The 24,145-nt window shown below is 37.2% G+C and overlaps 2 protein-coding genes across 4 annotated transcripts in view; both read right to left on the bottom strand.

Moving 5' to 3' along the window:
- Positions 1–5,634, bottom strand: part of adgrl1a (adhesion G protein-coupled receptor L1a) — a 142,186-nt gene extending 136,552 nt beyond the window's left edge. For 2 of the 3 annotated variants that reach the window (XM_079564271.1, XM_079564272.1), the window contains exon 1: positions 4,786–5,633. The gene's annotated coding sequence lies outside the window, so the exon portion shown is untranslated. Of the gene's footprint in view, positions 1–4,785 lie in introns of all 3 variants that reach the window. The other variant, XM_079564273.1, reaches the window with a different exon arrangement.
- LOC306969213 (uncharacterized protein) overlaps positions 1–24,145 on the bottom strand; it is a 273,218-nt gene that overhangs the window by 78,963 nt on the left and 170,110 nt on the right. The gene's annotated exons all lie outside the window — the stretch shown is intronic.

Genomic DNA, 24,145 nt, shown 5'->3' with positions numbered 1-24,145 from the left:
CATGCTGGCGCCTACACTGTGCAGGCTCAGGGCTGGCAGCCGAGGAATTGGATTAGACTATAGTGGGGTTCTTGTAAGATTGGCTACTCGTGGTCTACATGTTCAACCTCCTTTTGTACCGGAAAGCCTATCCTGCCAAAGGTTTTATAGCCTCCACATTATAGTAGCACAGATACTGTTGATAATTCACAACCTCTTTAGCCTTTTCATATTTCAGGTCAGCGCTGTAAATGATCTGATTGCCAATAAAGACGATATATATTTTGCCATATTCTACAACAGACGAGCACTCATGCAGCCTTATTAATTAATTAGAGCTTAGAACTGGCACAATGAACAGATTGAGATCATTTACGGCTGGACTGCAAGATGTCGAAATTGAATAGCAAAGAAATGATACATTGGAGATATACATATTAGGTGTCTGTATACAAGTAATTCTTGATGACATCGCAAACACATTGATCTTCTTAAAAACGCAATGCTTGACGTCTTTGCTATTGTTTTTGAAAAAATTAGTAATTCACGGCAATAATTTCGGTGATTTAATAATAGGTAATTTTTACAAATATTACTCAATAGTGTTGTAACTGTGTAAACTGGACATGAAACCTCTGTAAAGACCTCGCTCTGCTCTATTTTCCACAATTATTCAGACACATTGTCCGCCCTGTCCGAACCGTACAGTGCATTGTTTTATTGTCTTGCACTGAAGAAGAAAACTGCCATCAAATTAAAAGACAAAACACATTAGGTATTTCCAATTGCATTTGCAGTAACTGCTTAAAACCACTTCTCCGGGGCTTTGTCCGCTGTGGTGAAACAGCAGACCACAATGACTGTCATTATGATCATAATGGCTTTCCTGTCAGGACAACTCTTATCAGCTGTTGACAACCAACAGATACAGGTAAACAGAGCTGCTGCTACAAAGACAAGATTTTAAGGACATAGGAGCGATGCACCAAACGTTTCTGGGTCAGCTGAGTGAAAAAGTGGCCCTCGGAGACAGATCACTTCGACAAAACTGAAAAGGCTACAAAAGATTAGCCTTTTCCTGAGCCCAAGAGATTCAGTGCGTAGGCGCATGGGCACAGGAGACATTGCCGATCCCCAAATGCCCCATACCTTATATCTATCGCAGTAAAGCAGAAGAGGAAGACTCATGCCCAGAGGCAAAATGGTTGCGCTTGGAGGTTGGAGGTTAGAACAGGAGTGCACCGTGGCACAGCGGTTAATGCTCTCGCCTCACAACCAGAAGATTCCAGGTTTGATTCCAGGCTGGGACTGTGTGGAGATTTCAGGTTCTCTCAATGTCTGCATCGATTTCCTCCAGGTTCCCATGCTTTCCTCTACCACCAAAGACTCAGACTTTCCAGGTTAAAAAAAGGTCAAATAAATAAATAAATATAAATATATCCGTAATTACAAACAAAACATGCCAGCATGGGTCTGCATGAAAACAAACCAGCCATCATCCAATTGTCCAGTGTGTGCCTCGCTCAAGGCCCATAGATGCAGGGTTAGATTCCAAACAACCATGAGGCCAGCATAACATGACAAATGCATGCTTATATAAATCATAATTAAATCCACTGATATCATTCAAATAAACTGCAGCTAATTTGACCATTAGCATTATAGCTCTTCTCAAATCAACACACTAATGATGATTAAAGCTATGTATGTCGTTTGTAAGCATAGCGTCAGAGCAAATGTTATGGTTATAATTGCAAATAATCTGCAGATAGACTGTAAACTAATTCGGGAGTTGGACGTGATTATTCAAAATATATCTTACACTGTTCACTGAACCATGAGAAACCCGGAGTGGAGGCAAAGTGATAGTCAGAGTAGTAATCAGAGATCATATCAGTAAATCTTCATCGTCAAAATGCACTGATGAGGTTAAAGCCATAATTAGAATATGATATGGTGCTGCTGCAGCAGCTGAAGCCATACACACTAAGGCGACATTTATCTTAACACATTAACAAGGGAGTTATGTGAAGATGAGAACATTGCAGTGCAGGGTGCAAGTATAAACTATACATTTATTCAGTGGCAGTACAAGTGCGATCATGTATACGTAGATATATAACTTGCCTCACGTTTCACCAGCTTTACTATGCTAAAAATAGTGCTGGTTAGATAAACAGACATACTTTAACGCTCATAAAAAAATACAAAAATAATGTGTTTAACATTCCTTTTAAAATGTGTGTCAGTTAAAACAAAATAGTTTACATTAAAACAGCAGCTAGACAATATTTCAAAGGGGGAAATTTACTGCATTTTATTGACTATGTAAAACTAGTGTACTGTATTTTTGACTGTAATAATTCAACAAACAATATCTACACTACTTTTTTTTTTTTGCAAATACCTGCAAATGTAAAGCATGTTGCGAGGCAGGATGGGTACCAGTGGTTGGAACATAGTTTCCAAGCAGAAACCGGGGACCATCCCTCCATCCATCTAGACATGTATTGTTGTATGCACTGGAGCTTGACGAATCTGCGGAGTACCATTATTTGTAAGTACATTCTTGACACTTTTGCCATAAGGCAGCTTGCTATTGACTTTCCAATCTTTATTTCAACGCCTGTACTACTATTATGGATACAACTCTCTTGTCACGTCTTGCCGGTAGCCCTCAGCCACTTTTTTTGGGTGAACAGTTTGTCAATGACCTCCTTCACAGGTTAAGGACACGTTTCAATGCAAAGGTCAGAATCAGCAACATTTACCGACAGCAGCAGTTAACACACAGCCTGTAATTAAATCTGTGTTGTGAGCGGAAGGGAAACATTGGGAAAATTGAATCGATGTGTGTTGCTTTCCTTGAAGTGGCATAAGCAACGTGTTTGCTGTCCTCGGGGCGTGAAGTATCATAGGTCACATTCTGAAATTCATATCACTGCTTTATCTTATCTGCTGATTAACTTACATATTCATTAAGTTGCCCTGGTTGGATCGGAATAAATTAATTAAAGGAATCGGGAGACGGGAACAGCTAAGTGTATTGTGCAAAAGCTATATGATTTTCCATAACAATAAAAAATAGGCGGATGTATCAGTGAACAGCGGTACTTTTGTATAAGCACAAAAAAAATTGCTGAAGCAAGAAGCGATGTGAGAATCAAGACGTTAGCCCAGGCACTTGTCTACTTCGTTTTATGAAACATGCCAAGCCCAGACCAGATTCAAACAATATGCCATTAAGATGACACAAAAATCTGCTCAGACGGTATCACTATATCAAACTTAATTGATATATTTGTATAGATTACAAGAGATATTTTTTACATACTAATTAACGCACACTCTCTTGACAGCAATTTTTAACACCATACGCAGACTTTCATACAGAGGTGAAAATTGGAAATGTAAAATCCTGTACCAGCATGTTAATCATACATCCTCCACTTGAAGAACATAGCCATAGCCTAAGAAAAGCAACACGAAAACACTTCAATGAATGGAAGTAATTTTATTTGTGCAAAGCTTTCCAACAGCCTTCCACCGAGATTATTTTCCTCACAGCTTGCACCTTCACCGAACAATTCAGTTGTTGAATCCAACAACTGTGGCGCCTTTCAATTGCCAAGCCTGCACTCTGAAATAAATCTCATTATGATTAGCGAGTTATTAAAAAGTATGACGCGCATTAATGCCATGCTAATGTATGACTATTATTCAGCCAGTGAAAGGCGAGAATAATTTTTCTGATGGTGATGTGACACACAGACAAGGGGGAAATAAATCCTTCTGTCTTCCCAGGGAGAGTGCTTGGCAGTAAACCAATTCCAAGTCGGACTTCTTGAATGCCCAGATAACGCAATCAGACAGTTGCAATATTGCTGTTTTACCACCTGAAGAATTTGAATTTCATTCAGACCCCAGAATTGGCAGAACAAACACAATGCACCCGCTGAAACGAGGAAAAGGCTTATACAGCACAAAGTGATGCTTTCTTCACTGGATTTTTCCTCTGGACGACTTTATTAAAATAACCCGCAACAGAGGACTTAATTTCTTTTATCAAAACAACAATATGCATGTGTTTTATATTGCAGTTTGTGTTATTAAAGTGGGACTTAATTCGAAACAGGGGCTTACCACATTTATATTCATGAGGCCCTGCACATTAGTGGGTGCAGTATGGGGAGGACATCCTCTGTCTTTACGCCCTAAACTACACTAACACTTCGCGCGTAATAATAACTTGCATTGTGACGAAACTGCATGCGATTTTGTGGGACACTCCGCACATTGCACAGTGTCAACGCACCACCACAAAGCCCTCGGGTCCCACACAGGCTGGAGGTGATGATGTGAGGACATAAAGATTAATGGTGTAGTCCAGGCCAGATGGACTTGAGCAATGTGGGTTTTGGTAATGTAAACGGCAAAAGTATCTCGGGACGCATTGTCTTTAAAGAGGGCGATTCGGACACTGGACAAAATGACACAATCTCAATCAATTTCTCAACATCCACACTTTACTGCGCGTGTACCTGCTCGTGTATTCTTCGGATTCACCGTGTTACGCGCAAGCCAATAAATGGACGCACTCAGTCGGAGTAATTTAGAGCTTCCAGCACGCGATTTAAATCCGTAGTGACTGCCGTAGACGCGGGGTAAACATGAGCTCTGCATCTGTCAAAGCATGAAAATATCAGTCGATAAATCGGCTTACACGCGTGGACACCTCACGCAGCCCGAGAAGGAACGTGGGGGCATATGACACGGGATCATAAACACTCTCGGCACGGCTCCTACCTTGATTCCTCGTCTCTTCTCGCTCAGTGTGCCTCCTTCATTCTCTCCACTGCTCCTCGCGTCCCCTTCGCGTCTCTCCTCTCCTGTCTTCGTGCAGATGCATAAGAATTAAAAATTTATGTGGCGCATATCTTACGGACAAACTAAGCTAGAGCTGGCAAATTGGACAAAATCCTCTTGAGTGAACTAAAAAAAAACATAAAAGGGGGGGAGGTGGGGGTGAAGCAAGTTGCGACACAAGATCCTCACGGTAGAGTCTCGGAAAAAGGCGCCCCAACGGGCATCAGAATAAACAAAAGCGACAACATGATATGTCTTGGAAAAGAAAATGCGGAACTAATTTGAACTTGGAGCGGTTGTTTTTCGTCTGTCGCTCGTAGAGACTCGTCCGAGACACCACTTTATCAAAAAAACGCTTGCGTCAAACAAACCGGTCCGATACGCGATCTTCTTTCAGGTGCAGCGCAAACCTATAAAGTCCTCATCTTCTCACACAAGCAGCTCTAAATTGGGAAGTGTCCATTACAGCGTCGGTTGCGGACCCTTTTTCTCCGCAGCTGATCCGCCGTGGTCCCCGTGCGTCCTGGCGCCACAGCCTTCTCCGTCCAGTTTCCCCTCCTCGTCGGCAGGCAGCGCACACACACTCTCATCAGGACCACTCACTCACTAACCGCGCGCGCATGCAGCAGCAGCAGCCCTGCGTGCAGTGGGCCTGTCACGTCCGCGCGCCTCCATCATCATCGCCCCTCGTGCGCACACACAGTCTCTGATCGCCGCGAACACATTAAAGGGGCTTAGAAAGCGCCACTCGGCCTCAGAGAGGACAGATGTATCGCTTCACGGCCGCCCACAGCTGGTCTTCTTTCTTTTTTTTCTTTTTTTTCAGGTGGACGTATCACGTGATCGTGCAAGGTGGGGTAGGTTCAAAAACATAGACAACACGGCCAGCATTAGTCTTTAAAATGATAACAATATATTTTAATTTGCGCAAAACAAACAAATGAATTAGTAAATAAGCTTAACATGGGAAATCTATGACTGGATGAACTGATATACTATAAAGGATTCATTTTACGTCTTATTTTGGACTTTTCATAATGCATTGTGCAGATTAAATGCAATAACCACCTAAAGGAAATAAGCTTAAGTTTATTAAGAAGCATCTGAGATCTAACGGCACCGGGGTGAATTTAAATGCATCTCAAAGGGCAGCGTAATGTTTTTTCATTAGTTTTAAGTGAGCAAAGATTCTCCTGGGTAACTTTAGATAATGAGAAAGTGCGACCAAACCCGGAGCAACATCGAAAAGTGGAGCAGATTTGATCCCAGTTTTGCCACAAAGTCTTAGGGAGTCTTACAGGTGAGAACGAATTTGAGGAGAGCGTGCTAGATGCCTGAGGAGAAGTTCAGCACGAAGACAGGCACGCACTCTTTTTTACAGGTAGAAAGAAAAATAACCAATGGCAACAAATGCCCTATAATGCTGACAGGTTCCTTCCATTTTGTTTTACACAATAGTGATGATTTGTCACGTAGAAATAAATGTAAGCCTATGGTGTAATGTATGTAGTTAAACACTGTACTTAGAGACAACATGGGAAATTACCCAAACATCACTTTTCTTTTAACATGTTAAAGAATGGTTTAAGAGGTTTGCATTTTCTCAGAAGCACTCCAACATGCAGTCCCATTCATCTGTTCCTTCCGTGAACCTTTACTGACCACAGCAGACTGGGAGCATCTGCTGCCGTTTTTGAGATGTCCAAACCCGGGCATCTCAATTTATCGATTGTCAAACCACCTCAAATCCATACCTCGTCATTGTCAAGCTCTTGCCACAAAGACGTCAAGTCTGAAAGCAAAAGGTTCACTTGCTTCCGAAGTTAATACCTCAGTGATTGGATCCTTGTTGCTTTCTTCCCCAGTCAGTGACCATGCTTCTGTTTTTACAACCAAGATATTCACTTCAGTGTTTGTGAATTACATGTGATTAGGTGCCACAACCAACATGGTCCTCAGTGCACAAAATGACACAAGCAGACAATATTCACTCTCTCATAAACAGAGCAGGGCCCCAATTGAAGATAATGTGACATCAAAAACAAAAATAAGATACAAATGGTACTAAATATGAATAATGAATAGCACCAAAATTGGTAGGTATTGGTATAGATATTTGTAAAGAAAAACAGAGAAATATCAGTAAGGAGTGAGGAAAATATGGTCCAGGAAGCAAAAAGCACTTAAAAGGACTATAGCGAGTTTAAAAATGGTAAAATTATCTAATTTCCTCCCCCTACATGTGCCAACAATGTCCTAAGGTGTAGAATGAGCCCAGACCTGTTCACCACGACTGCCTCTACAATCCTGCACTGTCACTCAAAAAGGTGTCACTTCGGGTCCGAAATGCCTTCATGCACGCCCATGATATAGAAGGTACAGTCACACGTATGACCTGAGGTGGCAGTAGTGAGTATAAAATGTTTAACTTGCATCTAGCCCCTTTAATCCAGCCCAGAAAGTAGAATAACTGCGACTAAACCAATTGTTATGCATTGGCTAAAAAGGGCAAACAGCACCACTGCTCTAAGAAAGCTTTAAGAAAGGTATTACAGCCTATAGATAATAAATAATGTAGCAAAGTTACAGAGAGAGAAATGGGTCTGTTAAACTAGTTACTTAAAAGCACTGGTGGTGAACAAATGAAAGGTACCCAAGCACGCTTCATAATAATTTTTCATGAACAAAAATACATCCCCATGCATAGGCTACCAAATAGGCTGCGTCATTTATTGTTCTTTCAAAAGTATCCAAAAGGCAGCATCATTCCAATTGCCATTTTTGCCAAATGAAATCAATCAAGTATTATGCTGTAATTGCATCAGCGTAATGTTGTATTCTCAGGCTCTTTTGAGAAAACACTGATGTCTCTTCGTATTACATTCTTAATACGACTATTGCACTGAGTAGTCTACAGTGCCTTTACCACTTAGGCCTTTGTCACACACTCTGCCGTATACCGCTCTCCAATCCACTCAATTGACCTTCATGGGCTGTCTGACTCAATGTGCCAATAAACAGCAGGCATAATGTACTTTGAGCTGTGTACCGCATACACACAAGTTTCTATGCTATTTTGGTCGTAATGTTATTCCACAAGGTCGCAGTGATTGGTATAATCATGAGTCTTATATGCAAACCGACTCTAAGTGCACAATGGACGGGCAGCATGCTCTGAAATAAAGGAATAAAGGTTTGGTGGATTTGCAGCAGTTACTGACGCTTGGCGCGGCCCGAGCAGTTGTGCAACACACCCCTGTCTCTTAGCAACAACAACACTGACTGCACTGTGATTAAATGCACACTGACATACTAAACTCAACACAATCAACCGCAATGTAACATTGCTAACTATGATATTTGACTGATGTATTCATGGGTTTCAGTCACAGTCGCTTGCAGATTTGTATAGCTTAGTCTTCAAGATGACAGCCAAGGACATCACTTGTAAGAATTCACAATGAAGTTCTGTGTGTGTTTTTATCTACGCAGTACTGTACGGTGCTGTGTTGCACTTCAAAAGCATAGATATCAGTCTTACGGTTATCACTTAAGTGTGACTCAAGATAAACCCCTTGAGAAACATGAGAGAACCCAGGGTGCTGAGGGTGCCACAGCCCGCCTTGTGGATAGTTTCCGTATTGCAGGCAATATTAATACACTGGAAATAAGCACTGATAAAGCATTTTTGAAAGCAATCTTATCTCTCAGCATTCCCTAAGCAAACTATGAACCCACGGCTCTGCTACTCAAGTATTTTGTAAGGATCAGCACATGCCACAGCATCGATTTAATAAAGATCATATTTTTCGATCTGGGAGCTTTGCAGAAGGAAGAGAAAGGAGGAGGTAGAGGAGCTGACCAGTGCAGGACACCACACTGTGAAACAGGAACAAACCCAGGAGGCGATGCACCGTTTCAGAGGATCAGAGGAGCACTGAAGGCAGCCAGTGAGGTTCCTCCTGGTGCTACGGTTTCCCCTACCTCCAAAAACATGCTTCAGGTTGGTCGTCAGGTTGGCCCACAATGGCGGCGCGCTCAGTCGCAGCGGCTCAGGACTAACCCAACACCTGAATGCAATTTCATTGTACAATTGTACAATAAAAAAATAAAGTGTTTACTTATTTGCTTAGTGACACTCAACACAAATCCTTAACATATATGCACTTTACTTATCCACATACACTCACTTTTTGTCCTGGCATATCAGTTTACCCCCCCTGGAACTGCCACCTCAACGTGGTGGAGGGGTTTGAGCACCCGAATGATCCTAGGAGCTCTGTTGTCAGGGGCTTCGTGCCCCTGGTAGGGTCTCCCAGGGCAAACTGGTCCTAAGTGACGGGTCAGACAAAGAGCGGTTCAGAAGCCCCTTATGAGAGACCAACAGGCCTGAGAATCGTGAGGCCGTCCTTTTGTGGACCCACCGCCTGCAGGAGGAGCCATAAGGGGCTGGTGCAATGAGATTTGGCAACGGACAAGTGGAAGAAAATGGATGGATGGATAGATACAGTTTATGACAAACATTCTCTGGACTACATTGATTAGCAATGGCATGCAAGTCTTACATAATTCTTGCACAAGACGCCCCTCCCTCTTTATTGTAAATTGTATTATCCATGGTCGTGCAATCTATATTGGAGAAAATAAATGGGTGTAATTTTTCTTTTCTGACCCCATGTGGTCAGAATGTGTATTATTTCCATTGCAAAGGTGGAGACGAAGAAAATTCAGTCTCAAATAGTTATGCAAAAAGTAACTTCTTCCTTGACCCCTGCTGGAAATCCAAACAAATATTTTGTTAGTCAATGTGCAAATTTGGAGAAATCAATATTTGTATGAGCAACCTACGTTTTTGGGTCAAAGATTAAAATGGGGGTTAAATGGGCCCACAGTGATCATTAATTTTAATAACTTTCCTGCAGTTTCTACTAAGCTAACTGTGGATACCTATTATGCATTCAGTTGATACCACTTCTACAGTTTTTAACAATGTTTCACAAAGTTGATCTATTTTTCCACATCCCTCAATGAAAAAACACAGGATGTGCAGATAGGACACAACATGAGAAGTCGGCTCTTTCAAACTTCAATTTAAGAACACAACATCCTAATTACCTTCCTGCTTTTCCCTCACATAAAAGCCCCAGATAAGTGTTGATAAAGGCGTTGGTTAAAATACACAGGGAAGTAGGAAAAAAATGAGAGAAAATCTTAGATAAATCCCGCCACTGCGCCTCGTATTGTGTAGTATCGTCGTCTTTTGTGCCATGGGTATGTTTTATCACTGAATAAATTCATTCTGCCTCCACCATGACTGTGAAAATTTGAATCATTGTTAATAATAAATCTATTTTCTGTTGCGAGTTGCATTTATTTTCTCAATACGGCGATGCTTTCTCCGATAAGGCTCTATCAGCGGAGCATCAGCCCGAAGATTTCTTGTTTTCTTTTTGAAAAGCCTGAGAAACGGACTCACGCAGCTGGCACATTTTAATTTGTTGCAGCTCATGTTTGATTAATGGCAATTCTTCCAAGTCAGTTTTCTTGTTTATGCAGTGCTATTATTTACATATTGCCTTGCCCTATTTGCAAAATACCTCCCTATTTTCACAGTGAGGCGTGCAGTGTTGTATTTAGCAGTGATTGACAAATTATCTTCAGAATCAGGAGGAAAGCGCCCCATCTTTCTTTTTCTTTCCTTTTTTTTTCTTTTTTTTTTACAGTTGAAACGAATAACAGCATATTTGGAGGAATGTTTTTGTTGTGAAAAATAAAAACACATTGGGGACCATGTTTTGTCGCAATAATTAGCAGTGGGTGATTAAAAGCTTTTAAAAATGGCTTATTACAATAGAGAATTATAATTATATTAAATTTCCACTGATCACACAGTTTCTATGATCAAGCGTTTCATATAATTATCCACGGTGTTGTGTTGAAGTGCTAATATAGGCTTCTCCCTTTAGAAAACACAAAACATGATTTCAAGACCATATTTTACTTTATTAATCATGCGGTCAATAAATGTTGAATGTTTGGAAGTACCATGCAGCACAGAGCAGGGGGATCTCCAACCATCCAACCAGAAGATAAGCTCTCCAGGCAATACCAAGCAGCAACAAGTAGATCTTGGACGTTTTCGTTTGCATGATAGGCGCACACAGGGGGAAGGTTTGAGACCTCAGGCCTAGCTGGTATTGCTCGTGCACATGGGGCATAATTTAACCAGGCGATCGCCCATTCTTGCCTCGGCCGGCCCTGCTAACACTGGACACTGTTCCAGCCTCAGCAGCATGAGATCCAGTCTTGGCTTCCGCAATTTGCTGAATCTCTTTATCCACTTTTCACCCCCTGTGGCCAATGCTGTAGACGGGAAACACTGTCAACACTAAGGCTGCACAATTACTCACGAGTCTAAATCACTATCTTAATGTTCGCAATTAGCAAATTGCAAGGGTTGCAATTATTTAGGTAATGACGTGATTTAGACCTCTACAAACATGCTCTGCAATCAATGGGCGAGGAACGCGCTTCTCTATGGCCCTCATGGCGGGGAGCTGACATTGCTGTAGTACCACCCCCTGGTGGCCAGGGCGACTCCAAAAGACACTTGGTAGACAGTAGTAGTAATAATGGGACTGCTTTTTTTGTTATGCTAATTTTTTCTTTGTTATGCTAATTATGTGTAAACAAAATTATCGTAATTAAATTATTTCACACCTCCCCAACCCACGTGGTGGCCTAGACATGATGACGCCACTGCTGGTGCATGGGCAAACCGGTTCACACCTCTGCAGACCCCTCTCCCCTCTCACCTGTCCTCCCCTGCTGCAAAAAGCCTGTGTCCCAATGGATGTAACGACAATTGGTTGACGGTGTTGTGTGTGACAAACTGTTTTTAAAAGTTTACTTTTTAAGTAATATTAAACAGCTATGCTTTAAGAGCTAAGCTGCAATGTTTTATTTTTATTAGTCTTAGCTTAGTTATACTATCTAGTTTTGGCTATTCCCAAGTCATTTTGATTGTTAGTTTGTATTTACTTCTGTAATGTTTCTTTAGTGGAATAATACTACTACTAATAATAATAGTGATAATAATATATTTTGTTGTTTTCATTATTTTATTTTAGAGAAATGTGTGTGGGCGTAAATACGGGGATTCTGTAGACAAAACAACATGAAAATAAAACGTTTTTGTTTACCGTTTTCCATTGGAAAACAAACACTGAATTAAAGTTACAGATAGAGCAGTATTTTCGTGTCTGACTTGGTTGTCGTTGAGCTAATGCAGTAGTAGTAGTAGTTCATTCCTTTAAACGTAAAAACATTTCCAATTCTTTGTGTACAACATGACCGAAAGGGTTTAGAATGGAAGTAACGACAATTTGGCTGACGGTGTTGTGTGTGACAAACTGTTTTTAAATGTTTCGTTTTTAAAGTAACATCAAACAGCTATGCTTTAAGAGCTAAGCTGCAATGTTTTATTTTTATTAGTCTTAACTTAATTATACTATCGATTTTGGCTATTCCAAAGTCATTTTGATTGCTAGTTTGTAAGCTTTACTTCTGTAATGTTTCTATAATGGAATAATACTACTACTAATAATAATAGTGATAATAATAATAATATATTTTGTTGTTTTCATTATTTTATTTTAGAGAAATGTGTGCGGGCGTAAATACGGGATTCTGTAAACAAAACAACATACAAATAAAACGGTTTTGTTTACCGTTTTCCATAGGAAAACAAACACTGAATTAACGTTACAGATAGAGCAGTGTTTTTGTGTCTGACTTGGGTGTCTTTGAGCTGATGCAGTAGTAGTAGTTCATTCCTTTAAATGTAAAAACATTTCCAATTCTTTGTGTACAACACGACCGAAAGGGTTTAGGCTGAAGTGAAAACTTATTACGTCTAACCCAGTTTACCCAGACTTCCACCAGAGAAAAACAAAACACAAACATTAATAATGAACAATATCAAGTGTCAAACAGAAGAGAAATGAGCATGTATCTGGAGTTAGTAACATAAATTTCTGTATTCCAACAAATATGTATACATACATTTGTTTTATGTTAATTTAGTTGAAACTAAATCATATCATCATTATTTTTTTTTATTTATTTTCTTTTATTTTTTCTTACTTTATTCATCCTAAGCTTATATATTCTTGAATTTTAGAAGCTTTAAACAACTTTTTGAAAGCTTTGACTGTTTGGGACAGTTTCAACTGATCTTCCAGGTCGTTCCACAGATTAACTCCTCTTACAGAAATACATCCACTCTTTTCATTCTTTTTCGCTTTTGCTTTTTTGAAAATAGCAGTTCCTCGGAGGTTATACTGACTTTTCCTGTGTTCAAAAAGCTCCTGGAGGAGGGAGAAGATCATTACATGCTTTGTACACAATTACTAATGTATTTAGATCAACAAGATCATGGATTTTCAGTAGGCTTAGCTCTACAAAGACAGGGTTCGTTGGTGCATAGAAATCTGCTTTAGTGATAGTTCTTATTGTCTTTTTTTTGAGTAGGGAAATAGGATGTGTATTGGATTTATAATTTCCCCCCCCATATTTCCAGGCCATAATTTAGGTAAGGAAGTATGAGGGAGTTATACAGTAATAGAAGAGATTTTTTATCGAGTACAGTTTTCAATTTGCCAATTACAGCAATGTTTTTTTCTAATTTTGTTTTTTAATATACTTATATGCGATTTCCATTCAAGTTTACCATCAATGGTAACTCCTAGATACATGCATTGTTTTGGCATGGCTGTAGTGATGCCTTTATCACTGTGTCTGCCTTCACAGACCACCTAACTCGCTTAGCTGATGAATATGCATGTGGGCTCACGTTGCTAAAGCTAGGGGTCAAGAAATCTGTTGTTTGAAGCCTCTTCAGAGGGATCATGTCCCAACATAGATCTGAAGTGATTTTAATCTGTCTGTAAATAAAAACCCGTTTTTAAAAGTTTACTTTTAAGTAACATTAAACAGCTATGCTTAATATACAACGTTTTATTTCTGTTAGGGTGCTATTGTTTCTAACTTTAATCGCACAAACATGCTGATGTAAGAACTTTTTTCAAAGTATGCTGCACTTTGGTTGTTTTTATAAGTTATATTGTATTTTGCTTCAAACTGTGTTCCTTTTGTGGTGAGAATGGGGACATAATGGCTTTTACAATAATTATAACATTTTGTTTTTTTATTTTAGTGAAATGTGTGCGGGCGTAAATACGGGATTCTGTAAACAAAAACAACATAAAAATAAAAACGGTTTTGTTTACAGTTTTTTTCCTTAGAAAAAACAAACATTGAATCGAAGTTACAGATACAGCAGTATATTGTGTATGACTTGTTTGTCGTTGAGTTGGTGCAGTCGTAGCACAGAGGAAACTGAACCAGCTGAAGAGTCCTGACCACCTAGGTGTCTAGACAAGGCTGACACCTGACATTAACATAAAGTATGCACATGATCCTCACCCCCCTCGCCACCTGCCCGGTGATAAGGAGTTTGCTCAAGGTTCTATCTGATTCTGAAAAAAAGAAAAGAATGAACTATGGATCAAAGCAAAGCTTTTGCATGTCAAAGACTGACAAAAGTCATGCAAACTGCAACCACTCTTAACATAATGGAAAGTACACAAACCAAAGAAAGCACTCCAAACATCCAACCTGCGATCAACGCAGCAGACCTTCACCACCAAAATTTGACAGAGATCACAGTTTACTGGTACATTTTTCTGTAAAAGCAAAATGAAATATCAGACCTGCTCATCAAACGACAAAAACAACTCAACTACCACACCTAAATGAGCTCAATTTGTCAACCAAAACCATAATCACAAAGCTGCCAAACAAACTGAAAGAACAGTTCAGATATGTTGCATGAGTCGTTCAAGAAGCACAGAATCGCAAGACAAATTTCACTGACATTATCATCTTTGTTGAGTGTCAGTTAAAAATCATCACTGATCCCTTATTTGGTGAACTTCAAACTCAACGTGTCGACTAAGAAACTGTGAAACCAAAAAAACAAGACATGAACCAAACTAATATCAGATCTGTAAAAGTTAATAATCCCAACTCTACGTTTTTGTTCACAATCTGAATCTCATTATCTAAGTTGTTGTCCCAAGTTCACAACCCTGCAACATAATGGGGAGATTAGTTTTGTTTAGGAAAAGAGACTTTGCTTTAAATGTTTTGAGTATGTACATTTTACTGTTTTATGTAAATGTTTCAGTGGATAAGTCTATCAAACACTGATCTGTCTGAGCTCAATCCTGATGTCCATAGTACTTTCTCAACGCTGAATCACAGCAAGCCCAAACGGGGACCAGTGGAGTTGGTAAATTTTCAATCATTCCAGTTGATGTGAAATCAAACAAAGACAATAAAATTGTTCAAACATATGCATTTTCAATAACATCAGCATCAAGTTTCTGCACAGAATCACTTCTGCAAAACTCAACTTGAAAGGACAGAAAACAATTAGCAAACAATGTCACCTCATCAAACACAATCTACTTAACCTGACAATTGAGCTTTCAGTTTCCAGTTGTGATGGTAATGACTTCTATTCCGGGGTGTCAAAAGACAATACCAGTGACAAAAGTGAGGTCATAAAGAAATGGTCCTGCTTAAGTCATGTGGATCTTCCAGAAATCGAGTCAAATGTTGAATTGCTAATCAGATTGAATGCTCCAAAGCTGCACTAGCCACAAAAACAGTAAAAAATGATGGACCTTTTGCTGTTAAAACGTCATTAGGATGGATTGTAAATGGTACTTGTACGTGACATAAACATGTAAACTTTGGTCAAACTGTTCAATAATCTGCTCTATGTCACTCTGTGGTCTGTCCACACTCGTATTTGCTGCTAACACTTACTTCTCATGCACATCTGTGAATACACTCACACTGTTGTTCTATGTCGAATTGTTGTCTTTATCATAGTTTCTTCTTATACATGCCCTTATAGTTTTAAGTTTTTATAGTTCATGTGTTATATGTTTTACTGTTTCATGTTGCATGATCGACCGAAAATAATTCCTAGTTGTGAACCTGCTCAGAACCATGACATTAAAAACGATTCTGTTTCTGATTCAAGCAAAAAAGATTGACAAAACTGGAAAGGAATGAGAAACTATGAAAATGAGCACAGACAAACCAAATGACGTCACCCAACAGATAAAATCAGAGTCTCACACACTCAATCAAAAGTGTTCAAATAAATATCTTTGTGTTGTACAAGAGAAACAAAAGTGGCAAACAATGTATAGTGGAAAAACGACAATGCTATTAGCAAATTGAGTTGTTTATGGTATTGTAAAGGTTTTGAAAAACAAAGATGATAAAATAGCAAAGTATGAAAGTTAGTTTAGGGAAAATCTAAACTAAATGTCCTAAAGTTCACACCTCTGCAGACCCCTCTCCCCTCTCACCTGTCCTCCCCTGCTGCAAAAAGCCTGTGTCCCAATGGATGTAACGACAATTGGTTGACGGTGTTGTGTGTGACAAACTGTTTTTAAAAGTTTACTTTTTAAGTAATATTAAACAGCTATGCTTTAAGAGCTAAGCTGCAATGTTTTATTTTTATTAGTCTTAGCTTAGTTATACTATCTAGTTTTGGCTATTCCCAAGTCATTTTGATTGTTAGTTTGTATTTACTTCTGTAATGTTTCTTTAGTGGAATAATACTACTACTAATAATAATAGTGATAATAATATATTTTGTTGTTTTCATTATTTTATTTTAGAGAAATGTGTGTGGGCGTAAATACGGGGATTCTGTAGACAAAACAACATGAAAATAAAACGTTTTTGTTTACCGTTTTCCATTGGAAAACAAACACTGAATTAAAGTTACAGATAGAGCAGTATTTTCGTGTCTGACTTGGTTGTCGTTGAGCTAATGCAGTAGTAGTAGTAGTTCATTCCTTTAAACGTAAAAACATTTCCAATTCTTTGTGTACAACATGACCGAAAGGGTTTAGAATGGAAGTAACGACAATTTGGCTGACGGTGTTGTGTGTGACAAACTGTTTTTAAATGTTTCGTTTTTAAAGTAACATCAAACAGCTATGCTTTAAGAGCTAAGCTGCAATGTTTTATTTTTATTAGTCTTAACTTAATTATACTATCGATTTTGGCTATTCCAAAGTCATTTTGATTGCTAGTTTGTAAGCTTTACTTCTGTAATGTTTCTATAATGGAATAATACTACTACTAATAATAATAGTGATAATAATAATAATATATTTTGTTGTTTTCATTATTTTATTTTAGAGAAATGTGTGCGGGCGTAAATACGGGATTCTGTAAACAAAACAACATACAAATAAAACGGTTTTGTTTACCGTTTTCCATAGGAAAACAAACACTGAATTAACGTTACAGATAGAGCAGTGTTTTTGTGTCTGACTTGGGTGTCTTTGAGCTGATGCAGTAGTAGTAGTTCATTCCTTTAAATGTAAAAACATTTCCAATTCTTTGTGTACAACACGACCGAAAGGGTTTAGGCTGAAGTGAAAACTTATTACGTCTAACCCAGTTTACCCAGACTTCCACCAGAGAAAAACAAAACACAAACATTAATAATGAACAATATCAAGTGTCAAACAGAAGAGAAATGAGCATGTATCTGGAGTTAGTAACATAAATTTCTGTATTCCAACAAATATGTATACATACATTTGTTTTATGTTAATTTAGTTGAAACTAAATCATATCATCATTATTTTTTTTTATTTTTTTTCTTTTATTTTTTCTTACTTTATTCATCCTAAGCTTATATATTCTTGAATTTTAGAAGCTTTAAACAACTTTTTGAAAGCTTTGACTGTTTGGGACAGTTTCAACTGATCTTCCAGGTCGTTCCACAGATTAACTCCTCTTACAGAAATACATCCACTCTTTTCATTCTTTTTCGCTTTTGCTTTTTTGAAAATAGCAGTTCCTCGGAGGTTATACTGACTTTTCCTGTGTTCAAAAAGCTCCTGGAGGAGGGAGAAGATCATTACATGCTTTGTACACAATTACTAATGTATTTAGATCAACAAGATCATGGATTTTCAGTAGGCTTAGCTCTACAAAGACAGGGTTCGTTGGTGCATAGAAATCTGCTTTAGTGATAGTTCTTATTGTCTTTTTTTTGAGTAGGGAAATAGGATGTGTATTGGATTTATAATTTCCCCCCCCATATTTCCAGGCCATAATTTAGGTAAGGAAGTATGAGGGAGTTATACAGTAATAGAAGAGATTTTTTATCGAGTACAGTTTTCAATTTGCCAATTACAGCAATGTTTTTTTCTAATTTTGTTTTTTAATATACTTATATGCGATTTCCATTCAAGTTTACCATCAATGGTAACTCCTAGATACATGCATTGTTTTGGCATGGCTGTAGTGATGCCTTTATCACTGTGTCTGCCTTCACAGACCACCTAACTCGCTTAGCTGATGAATATGCATGTGGGCTCACGTTGCTAAAGCTAGGGGTCAAGAAATCTGTTGTTTGAAGCCTCTTCAGAGGGATCATGTCCCAACATAGATCTGAAGTGATTTTAATCTGTCTGTAAATAAAAACCCGTTTTTAAAAGTTTACTTTTAAGTAACATTAAACAGCTATGCTTAATATACAACGTTTTATTTCTGTTAGGGTGCTATTGTTTCTAACTTTAATCGCACAAACATGCTGATGTAAGAACTTTTTTCAAAGTATGCTGCACTTTGGTTGTTTTTATAAGTTATATTGTATTTTGCTTCAAACTGTGTTCCTTTTGTGGTGAGAATGGGGACATAATGGCTTTTACAATAATTATAACATTTTGTTTTTTTATTTTAGTGAAATGTGTGCGGGCGTAAATACGGGATTCTGTAAACAAAAACAACATAAAAATAAAAACGGTTTTGTTTACAGTTTTTTTCCTTAGAAAAAACAAACATTGAATCGAAGTTACAGATACAGCAGTATATTGTGTATGACTTGTTTGTCGTTGAGTTGGTGCAGTCGTAGCACAGAGGAAACTGAACCAGCTGAAGAGTCCTGACCACCTAGGTGTCTAGACAAGGCTGACACCTGACATTAACATAAAGTATGCACATGATCCTCACCCCCCTCGCCACCTGCCCGGTGATAAGGAGTTTGCTCAAGGTTCTATCTGATTCTGAAAAAAAGAAAAGAATGAACTATGGATCAAAGCAAAGCTTTTGCATGTCAAAGACTGACAAAAGTCATGCAAACTGCAACCACTCTTAACATAATGGAAAGTACACAAACCAAAGAAAGCACTCCAAACATCCAACCTGCGATCAACGCAGCAGACCTTCACCACCAAAATTTGACAGAGATCACAGTTTACTGGTACATTTTTCTGTAAAAGCAAAATGAAATATCAGACCTGCTCATCAAACGACAAAAACAACTCAACTACCACACCTAAATGAGCTCAATTTGTCAACCAAAACCATAATCACAAAGCTGCCAAACAAACTGAAAGAACAGTTCAGATATGTTGCATGAGTCGTTCAAGAAGCACAGAATCGCAAGACAAATTTCACTGACATTATCATCTTTGTTGAGTGTCAGTTAAAAATCATCACTGATCCCTTATTTGGTGAACTTCAAACTCAACGTGTCGACTAAGAAACTGTGAAACCAAAAAAACAAGACATGAACCAAACTAATATCAGATCTGTAAAAGTTAATAATCCCAACTCTACGTTTTTGTTCACAATCTGAATCTCATTATCTAAGTTGTTGTCCCAAGTTCACAACCCTGCAACATAATGGGGAGATTAGTTTTGTTTAGGAAAAGAGACTTTGCTTTAAATGTTTTGAGTATGTACATTACTGTTAAAAATGACTCAAAATGGAAAGGTTGTGTTTCTACTATGGACCCCTTGATTGCCTCTTGTTTATTTTCCATAATTTGGCAAACCTTCTTGGATTTATAAATGTGTTTGTCTTCAAGGGGACGTCTGTGTCACTTAGACAGTATCATGAAAACAAAAAAATTAGAACTTGAATATTTACAGTATAGTTAGGTTCATTACAGCACTATATTAATCAAGCTGCACAACAGTCAGAATATTAAGTAATACTTACTATTCACAAATATAAAGAAACCACTTTTCTGTGTTTTTTTTATCATGTACACATCATAAGACGATGTTTACTGTCCATTGGACATGTATTTGTTTATCCAACTCACAAAAAGCAGAAACTTCAACGTGATTCAGCATTTAGCTCAGATTACACTTTTTACGCTAGTACAGGAGGTAAAGGCAAATCTTACATTAGAAAAAGCTGTACTTTTTAATATGCTTATATATGTTGTGATTTATATTTTTGCTTAATTTAAAAGTTTTTGTTAAATGTTCACAGGATACCAATGTTATTATATTTTGTTTCATTGTAAAGTAACAAAAACAGCTCCCCCAAAGTCTGAATGAAAAAGAGCAGAAAACAAGAATATGAATCTGTTACTTACAGTCCCTTTACATCTGTCTGTTATTTTGTTCACGTCCAACTTTCTAAATATTTGCAGTTTTACAGATGTCGTGTGCATTTTATGTATATACAATATACAAATAAACATGTTTGTTTAAAGTAAATATCTCACATTATGTATGTTCAAGTCTAATTTACATCCTTCTTTAACATTGCAGCGTATGCATTCTTGAATGCCAGGAGAGTTCCTGACTCCTTTACTTCTTTCTGAAGTTCATACCATAAACTAATTCCTTTCACAGTTTGTTCCATTGTTTTGGAATTGATCCTGTGTGTGAAACTTTTGAAGACTATCTAGTCAAATAGTTTTTATTTGTAAAAAGAAAAGGTTTAGTGTGCCATGTGCATAAAGGTCAATTATTTTACCTTTATAAACTTAATAACATTTTAATTACTTTTGAATCAAGTTATAGGATTAGTAAGACAACGTGAAACTATACATGTTTTACTAAGACAAAACATTTTATTGATATTGTAAAATTTAGTTCTGTGGTAAACGACTGCTGAATTATCAGGGTAAACTGTGTACAGACACGGTATTATGGCGTTAAAAAATATTATTTTGTATTTCTTCAGGGCCATCACTAGCTTTCTGCTATCGTTATATGTTATATGCCTATTTGCCAAACTATTGCACAATTGCTAAAAATGCTATTTCAAACAGACAGTACAGGGAGGTAAACTAAAACGTTTTTGTCTTTTTAAAGGAAGATGTTGAAATTATATTTTCCATACAACTAAGATGTATTTGAGTACCATGACCTCCAACAGAACCACAAACATTGCTTTGTAAATAATCAGCAGTATCTTTAAGATTATAATATAATAATTATAACTTGATCAGTAAAACAACGTGAAACCATACATGTTTTACTGAGACAAAAAATGTAATAAATTGATATTGTAAAATTTAGTTCTGAGCTAATCAAAAAGATTGATTTGCGAGAAATTGACTTTATGTAACAGAGTGATGGATTAGGCTATTTTTTTTACAGAGTGTGATTTATACAAAATACTTATACTTGTTTGTGCACGTTACCTAGTTCTTTGATTGCATCGTTTTCTTATATGCACCTCACAGTGTAGGAGCAGCTAACAAGGGAGTCTCTCCAATTTGAGATCGATTCAGTTTTATCTTATATGAAGTGGAAAGTTTTCATTTTGTTTTTAGATTCATTTTGGTCCAATCACTTTATGGAACCGGATAGTGAAATGTAGGGAGACACAACCAAACAAGTTGTTAGAGGTTGACTACTCATAATAATAAGTGAAGTTTCAAAGGAACAAACGGTGTTTGGTTTTGATTATTTGTAAATTGTTATGGCAATTGAGAGATTTATGAGGAAAAACACATAACATTCTTTGTGAAGTGAATTTATATAGTTGGAAGTTAGCTTCGGGATAACCGGTAGCTTCGGGATATTTGGATCTATAAGGGACCCCAGTGCACATTATTGTCTTTGCCCAATGTACTATAGGTCATAAAAGTATTTGCTTGTGGCTCGTGCAAGGTAGTGAATCTCAACCGTTTTTTAGGTTAGACCTTTTGGCTTTTATTTAACCTCCAGCTACTGCCTATCTTAAAAACACGTTTCACGTTGTTTTACTGATCAAGTTATAATTATTATATTATAATCTTAAAGATACTGCTGATTATTTACAAAGCAATGTTTGTGGTTCTGTTGGAGGTCATGGTACTCAAATACATCTTAGTTGTATGGAAAATATAATTTCAACATCTTCCTTTAAAAAGACAAAAACGTTTTAGTTTACCTCCCTGTACTGTCTGTTTGAAATAGCATTTTTAGCAATTGTGCAATAGTTTGGCAAATAGGCATATAACATATAACGATAGCAGAAAGCTAGTGATGGCCCTGAAGAAATACAAAATAATATTTTTTAACGCCATAATACCGTGTCTGTACACAGTTTACCCTGATAATTCAGCAGTCGTTTACCACAGAACTAAATTTAACAATATCAATAAAATGTTTTGTCTTAGTAAAACATGTATAGTTTCACGTTGTCTTACTAATCCTATAACTTGATTCAAAAGTAATTAAAATGTTATTAAGTTTATAAAGGTAAAATAATTGACCTTTATGCACATGGCACACTAAACCTTTTCTTTTTACAAATAAAAACTATTTGACTAGATAGTCTTCAAAAGTTTCACACACAGGATCAATTCCAAAACAATGGAACAAACTGTGAAAGGAATTAGTTTATGGTATGAACTTCAGAAAGAAGTAAAGGAGTCAGGAACTCTCCTGGCATTCAAGAATGCATACGCTGCAATGTTAAAGAAGGATGTAAATTAGACTTGAACATACATAATGTGAGATATTTACTTTAAACAAACATGTTTATTTGTATATTGTATATACATAAAATGCACACGACATCTGTAAAACTGCAAATATTTAGAAAGTTGGACGTGAACAAAATAACAGACAGATGTAAAGGGACTGTAAGTAACAGATTCATATTCTTGTTTTCTGCTCTTTTTCATTCAGACTTTGGGGGAGCTGTTTTTGTTACTTTACAATGAAACAAAATATAATAACATTGGTATCCTGTGAACATTTAACAAAAACTTTTAAATTAAGCAAAAATATAAATCACAACATATATAAGCATATTAAAAAGTACAGCTTTTTCTAATGTAAGATTTGCCTTTACCTCCTGTACTAGCGTAAAAAGTGTAATCTGAGCTAAATGCTGAATCACGTTGAAGTTTCTGCTTTTTGTGAGTTGGATAAACAAATACATGTCCAATGGACAGTAAACATCGTCTTATGATGTGTACATGATAAAAAAAACACAGAAAAGTGGTTTCTTTATATTTGTGAATAGTAAGTATTACTTAATATTCTGACTGTTGTGCAGCTTGATTAATATAGTGCTGTAATGAACCTAACTATACTGTAAATATTCAAGTTCTAATTTTTTTGTTTTCATGATACTGTCTAAGTGACACAGACGTCCCCTTGAAGACAAACACATTTATAAATCCAAGAAGGTTTGCCAAATTATGGAAAATAAACAAGAGGCAATCAAGGGGTCCATAGTAGAAACACAACCTTTCCATTTTGAGTCATTTTTAACAGTGAATTACACAATCCTAAAAGTTTAAATTACGATTATTGTGAAGAAAAAATGTTGCACTTTTGTGATTATTGGTGAAATTAAGGAAGAAAATACAGAGAATTTCTCAAATCCTTTACCGTGTTGCTCACAACAAAGAAACAAGAGATTATATGATTATAAGTTTATTTAGTTTTAAAAGAAAACCTTTTGAACAATCAGCCTGTTATCATTATGACTTTCATCTTATGTAAAAGAAATAGGTAATAGAATATTATTAGCTGTATCAAATGAAAAACAAACTGGTGTGAATAATCTTTTATAATAAGATATTCCCTCTGATTTGTGACTCATGAATTTACTCTAATTACAATATAGTTCTTTTGGGACTCTTCCTCAGGCAACATTATGCAATTATGGTGAAAATGGTTAAGATTTGTTCTCAGTACGTTGGATTATTCAGCTTGCTGCTGACATGTGTTTCGGTCCAGGTTTAACACTGGGTTTGGACACTGTTTTGTCCTTTGAGTATATAACACACTCATTGCCTTTACAACTGGAAACTGAAAGATCATCTGTCAGGTTAAGTAGATTGTGTGCATCGGCAACCATATTTAACTTTAGGACATTTAGTTTAGATTTTCCCTAAACTAACTTTCATACTTTGCTATTTTATCATCTTTGTTTTTCAAA

Source organism: Gobius niger (assembly GCF_951799975.1).
Source record: "Gobius niger genome assembly, chromosome: 10".
NCBI lineage: Eukaryota > Metazoa > Chordata > Actinopteri > Gobiiformes > Gobiidae > Gobius > Gobius niger.
This window is presented reverse-complemented; position numbering and strand designations above follow the sequence as displayed.